This window comes from Quercus lobata, chromosome 3 (assembly GCF_001633185.2).
Source record: "Quercus lobata isolate SW786 chromosome 3, ValleyOak3.0 Primary Assembly, whole genome shotgun sequence".
NCBI lineage: Eukaryota > Viridiplantae > Streptophyta > Magnoliopsida > Fagales > Fagaceae > Quercus > Quercus lobata.
This window is the reverse complement of record NC_044906.1, coordinates 42,492,844-42,499,915: the sequence shown is the minus strand read 5'-3', so window position 1 is coordinate 42,499,915 and position 7,072 is coordinate 42,492,844. Positions and strand designations below refer to the sequence as shown.

The following is a 7,072-nucleotide window of genomic DNA, read 5'->3' as shown; positions in this document are numbered from 1 at the left end:
TGGGAATGAGGGGTATTTATACTGGTATGAGAATGGAATACGAAGAGTCAGTTTTTCCAAAAACAGGGCTGGCTGGCGACTTGACCTCGCGACTTGACTGAGTCGCGAGCTAACTTAATGGCTAGTCTGGATTTTTGTCATGTAGTGCTCCAGGTGGCGTGACTGTTCAGCTTCCCTGCATGCTCTGCACATGAGCAACTTTTGGCGGCTTGCAAGCCGTGAACCACCCGCGAGTCCTAGCCGCGAGTCTCTGCTTCACTGCACTGTCTTGAGCATTTCTTCACACTCTCTCACACACTACCCTTATATAATTCCCACCTAAATACAAGGTTTCTAAGTGCTATATTACAAGTAAATTTGTCATGGAATAAAGCCAACACATGGTTGATTAAATTCAACCTTACAGATTACCTTTAAAAAATTTGGTTCTATAGAATTAGAAGAACCAAAATTATTCTCATTGCTATTATTCCTCATTTTTCTTATAAGGATTGGCATGTACTCCCACTGTGGTCGCCAATTTGTTTGTGAGAATACAAACTATCTTGAAAAGAACTACTTGCAAGACAAGACTTCGCACCAAATTGATGGGCTCTGTCACTGCCTAAACTAATAGGACTTCAAAAGTACAAAATATTCAACTAATAGAAAGCCATGGGCAACAGCTTTGAAGTGACTCACCCTCACTACAGCACTGGTGTTGGCCGCCATGTTCTTGTCGCTGATCTGCCGTGTGGTTACATACAAGTCCGTACAAGTAAAATTCTATCTCTCTCTGTTTATTTTTAATTTGGTCTCTTTTCGACATATCTGATGTTGTTTGCCGATTGCTTGATTATGAGAAACTTATTTCTCTCTTCCGCTGTATGGCGGTGATACTTTATAAAGAAGAAGCACACTTTGCTTTCTAAAAGGAACAACTCTCTTTGCATAATTGATGTCTAAATGTTGTCCTTGTTAAGTCTACAGATAATGAGAGAAGAAGATTTTGGGTTGGATGAGATGAGGCGTATTATCAGCGTCCTTGTTCTAGCTTCATGTGATGTCGCTAAACTTTGATAGCTATCTTTGTGATTTTTGTGGATTAATATAGTTTTTAAGAATTTTTCTTAAATTTTATCATTTGTAAAAGTAAGTGGTCACTCCAAGATAAGTCCCTTAGTGAAGAGAATGTATCCATAGTTAAATATTCACCATGAGATTCACTGTTGAGGATCCAAATAATCTTGGGTCCTCTTGGGTCACAGTTTTCACACCAGTCTATCTTCCAGTCACTGATTATGCATCGTAGAGTGTTGTGACTTGTGACAAAGTTCATCGGTTGTAATGGAGGATGAATGGAAAATATATATATCACTAACTTCTAATTTAATATACCTATCCATATCAACCAATCTTCTTCTTGAGACCGGAGTAATGGTGGATGATAAGGCTGATTCTTTTCATAAAGCCAGCATCTTAATGTGAACCCAACATTGGATTTTGTTTGCTGTGGGGGCACCTGGCTAGTGCTTGGTCCATAGGAATTTAAGGAAGAAAAAGACATTGAGCTTGAGGGAAACATATGGGCAGAACCTGAACATTATTTTAATGATTTAGGGTCTTGATCAATGGTGGTTTCAACATAAATTTTATCGAGAACAATGGCTGACAGCCTATCCAAACTTTGTTTCATAGTGGATAATTCTTTTGAGTATTTTATTGAATTCACCTTCTTGTTCGACTTATTCAAAGACTTCTTTGTAGCTTAATAGTCTTAGCAAAAGGCTTAATTCTGGAATCCAATTCTTTGAGTTACTATTATCTTGGATGAGAAATTTGTTGAGTAGTTGGTGGGAAAAAAATTTCAGCAGAGAACTTGTAGTATGATTTTGGATCTAGTATCAAATTGATGTAGAACAAATTGGGGAGTTGTCTGTATGTGCTTGTGGTGGGTTAAGGTTTTTGGGGGGGGGGTGGTTGTGTGTCCAGGTTTTACATTAGAGAGAGAGAGGTTACATGCGTCAATACTAAAAAACACTCAAATTTTATTGATTCACTCCTTGCTTGACTGTAATAACACACTTATGTAGATGGTAACTCTTAACTTCTAATAAAATTAGGACTACTACCTTAATTGAATCATGCCAAAGGCCACACATAAAGTCTCATAAACTAAATAAGACTTTTGAATACAATAAAATCCAAGGCCCACAACTATGGCCCATACCCAACACATTTACAGAATTACAAAAATACTTGTCTCTAGAATAACCAAATAAAACATAAGATGAAATAGAAAAGCCTAATTTACTACTACAGATACCTGTTCTTGGGCTTTGCCTTAACCTTAGGCTTCCAAAGAAGATATTCTTTTGTTTTAAAAAATAAGCTGTGTAAAAGTACTAGGGCACCTATAAACCACCCCCCCCACCCCTTCCCAAAAAAAAAAAATAAATAAATAAATAAAGTAACACAAACAGACCTTTTTTTTTTAATGAAATTATAGTATTTCAAAATTAGTATGTTGTAAAAACCTATATTGATTTCAGTATCAGAAGGTATATTTATAAAGTTAGCATTGATGTTGAAATGTAATTAATTGATTTGAATTTTGTTGATTTCCTATTTATTTCAAGCAGGTGAATTGAAGTTGCAAATCTTTTAATTGGAATTCTATCTATGTGAATTCATTTTAATTCTATCATTATATGGCTGTAAGCAGGGTCCAAGAGAAAGTGCATCATCACAGTTGTGTTCCACATTAATCTTTCTGCACCACCAAAACAATGAGAAATGGTCAAACATCCTGTTACTCCCTTTCTCAACCAGTTTTTGAATTTCTCAACCATCAGTCAATGGAACTCCAGCATCAGAGAAGCTGTGAACCATGGTTATGCTCACAAAGCCCTCACTCTCTTCCGTCAAATGAAGCAAAATGGCGTGGAACCAAACAATTGGACATTCCCCTTTCTAGCAAAAGCGTGTACCAAGGTCTCCAATTTCAAATGTTCCCAAATCATTCACAGCCATGTCATGAAATCTCCATTTTGGTCCGATGTCTTTGTGCAGACAGCAATGGTTGACATGTATGTCAAATGCAATCAGTTAGATGATGCGTACAATTTGTTTGTGAGGATGTCCATGAGGGATGTGGCTTCTTGGAATGCAATACTTCATGGGTTTGCTCAATCGGGTTTTCTTGATAGAGTGTCACATCTTTTGCATGATATGAGGTTTTCAGGGATTCAGCCTGACTCGGTTACAGTCATGGGGTTAACTCGGGCAGTTTTGCATACAAAGAGTTTGAAATTGGTGAAATCACTTCATTCGTTTGCAATTCAAATTGGCATAGATGTTGATGTTCTGCTTGCTAACACTTGGATTGCTGCGTATGCCAAATGCGGTGACTTGGGGTTGGCAGAGGTGGTATTTAATGAAATTGACATATTTACAAGGACTGTTGTCTCCTGGAACTCCATGATTGCAGGGTGTGCAAATTTTGCGAATTTCTTTGGCGCTGTTAATTATTACAAATGCATGCTGCATGAAGGATTTAGACCTGATTTAAGCACACCATTGTTAGTCTACTTTCATCATGTGTGCAACCGGAGGCACTATTTCAAGGTATGCTGATTCATTCTCATGGAATCAAATTGGGTTGTGATCTCTATATATGTGTGGTCAATACTCTTGTCTCTATGTACTCCAAGTGTGGAGATGTGGATTCTGCAAGATTTTTGTTTGACAGCATGTCTGATAGAACTTGTGTTTCATGGACTGTTATGATTAGTGGTTATGCTGAAAAAGGGGATATGAATGAGGCATTGAGCTTGTTTAATGCCATGGAAGCTGCTGGTGATATACCCGATTTAGTTACCATGCTTTCGTTGATCTCAGGTTGTGGACAAATAGGGGCACATGAGCTTGGAAAATGGATTGATAACTATTCTATTTCAAATGGATTAAAAGATAATCTAATCATTTGCAATGCATTCATTGACATGTATGCGAAGTGTGGTTGTATAAATGATGCTCGAGAGCTCTTCTTTGCCATTCCTGTGAGAAGTCTTGTCTCTTGGACAACTATGATTGCAGGTTGTGCTTTAAATGGAGAATTTACAGAAGCTTTGAACCTTTTCTCTCAAATGGTGGAGTTGGGATTGAAACCAAATCACATTACATTTCTTGCTGCTCTTCAAGCTTATAGTCATGGAGGTTTGCTTGAGAAAGGGTGGGAGTACTTTGGTATGATGACTAGAAAATATAATATAAATCCTGGAGTAGACCATTATTCCTGTATGGTAGATCTTCTTGGACGAAGAGGAAAACTAAAGGAAGCACTGGAGTTCATTCACCTCATGCCTATCAAGCCTGATGCAGGTATATGGGGTACATTGCTTGGTGCTTGCAAGGTTCACCGTAATGTAGAGATTGGTGAATATGTGTCACATCGTCTCTTTGAATTGGAGCTCCAGGTGGCAGCTCCATATGAAGGAGATGGCTAACATATATGCATCAAAAGGAAGGTGGATGGGGTTGCCGCAATAAGAACAATGATGAAATCTAAGTAAGTGAGAAAATCTCCTGGACAAAGCCTCGTTCAAGTAAAAGGGAAGACTCATATATTTACAGTTGAACATAGAGATCATCCGAAGGCAGGCTTATATATATGATGTTGGATTCTTTAAATTTGCATTTGAACAAAGCAAGATTGCAACTTTCATCTGAAGCTGATATGAATTGCAGTGAAGCCACATTGTTTTCAAGTTGACTAGAAGAATAATATAGCTTTCTCTCTCCTGAAAATTTCCTTCCCAATAATATTTATACACCATTTTATTGAAGCTTTTCTGGCAACTAAAGAAAATATTTCAATATATAATCAAAATTGAATAAGAAAATTGATGGTAAATGTAAATGAATAAAACAAAATTTTAAGGTACATGTCAGAATGTACATCGTGTAAGGCCAACTTTTTTATATTAAAAAGTAAAAATTATAATAGATCATAAAATAGTTTAAAACAAATGATGAAACTTGCCTTCTATTGTATTTATCGAAACTTTTGATGTGATGCACATTACCTTAATGTCAAATTACGGTGTTTGGTTCATTTAATTTTTTTAACATTAACGTAATTTAAGATTACAAGACATATTACATCACCTTAATTATATAACATTTATAAATGGAGGAGATCTTACATTACTTATGGCAAACACTTTAACATGAGTACGTGACATTAAGGTAATGAGCATCATATTAATGGCATATCATAAGCACATCACAGTGAACCAAACGATCTTCAAAGTATAATGCGTATGATCCAATATCTAATATGAAGGCAAAAATAAATATTAGTTCTGTTTAGATTTTTACTTAAAGTCTAGAGATCTAAAAAATTTAACACCTATTGTTGTGGCAGATTGTTCGTGGTAGTAAAAAGTGATGGTGGACTTAGGTGAGAATCAGTAAAAACTTGCCAACTCATTTGGTGTAAAAATGATTGTCAAATTGTTTATATCCATAGCATTACTATTGTTTTTATTTGTCAATTTGGTCTGTATATTTTAGGTGGGTGGACAATAGGTGTAGATGAAAGTTGTGAGTAAGATGCCAAATTGTCTGAATAAGGCAAGGCTTGACGGTGTTATGTTTTTAATGTGACCTTAATATGATGCACATTATCGTAATGTAATAGTACGATGTTTGGTTTATGAAACACGTGCACTCATACACGCCAAAAGACACAGTTTCAAAACAACAACAAAACAACAATTTAACAAACCCTAGCGTACTTCTAATACAAAACTAAACAACCTAAGTTAACAACAAAGATATCAAAGATAAATGAAATAAAATCTATTCCTAAACATTCATTGGATCTAACAAAAAACAATAGCAATACTTAACACATCAAAACATGCTTATCAATATATCCAATCATTCAACTCTCCAATCAAAATATGGTGAAACAGAACAAATCAAATCATATTTCTAAACATGTATAACATATAAATCAATAAAGAACAACAAGAATACAAGTTATAAAAATCTAAATTAAGGAAGAGCCATGAAGAGAGACTCACCTTGCTTATGGAACACAACTTGGTTGATATTTAATCGGCCCCTTAGTGCCTACACAACAAGATTCAATGATAATCAAGGGAATCAAAGGATTCAATAGTTTATAGGTAATCACAACTCAAAATAAAAAGATATCCTTGAAAAAGCTTTAGAAAGAATGTTTAAAAAACGTGTCTTAGAATGAGATCAATAGTTTCTGCACTAATGAGTAATAAAGAGAGGTTTTGAAGAACCAAAAATGTGCTTGGTGTCTATGAGTGCAAAAGATTCAAAGACGAGAGTGTTCTTGGATGAGTTTTAGTGAAAAAGAGTCTCTCTAGCTAGCATTTGAGTTTGGACGCATAAGGTTATATTGGCCCAAATTCAAACGGTCATAACTTTGTTGTGGATCAAAAGTTATGGTCAAAATAGTGAACAAATGTCATTTTTTAGCATTGTTTTCAAAGCAATTTGAGCACTTTTGAGTTGTGATTACTTCCAAACTATCAAAATAACTTCAATTACCTTTTATAGACATGTAAAGCTCATCATTTGGATTGAGGACTAACATTTATTAAATGGGTACAAAATGAGGTGTCTACAGGTGGTTTAATTGAACAGTGAAGGGAGGAATAAAGTTTTGGCATTACTTGATTTGGGGGAGGCAGTAAAATTTGAGTGTCTATTCACTGTTGTTGTTGTGTTTTTATTTATTTATTTATTATTATTAATATAAACGGGTTAAGAATATAACAAAAATATATAAAGGAGATGAATGGGTGAATGTAAATTGAAAGTTTTAAATTGTGTAGACACCTCATTTTATACTGTTAATTACCTTTAGTCCCTGGACCCAATTATGAGCTTAACATATGTCAACCAAGGGTAATTGAAGTTATTTTGATAGTTCGGAAGTAATCACAACTCAAAACCACTTAAAATTGCTTTTGAAAATGATGTTGAAAAATGACATCTGCTCACTATTTTGTCCATAAATTTTGAACCATAATATAAAACTTTAATT

General features: G+C 35.2%; 1 pseudogene; it reads left to right on the top strand.

Annotated features, from left to right (window-relative positions):
* Positions 1 to 711: 711 nt before the first annotated feature.
* Positions 712 to 4,753, top strand: LOC115980917 (annotated as a pseudogene).
* Positions 4,754 to 7,072: the final 2,319 nt, after the last annotated feature.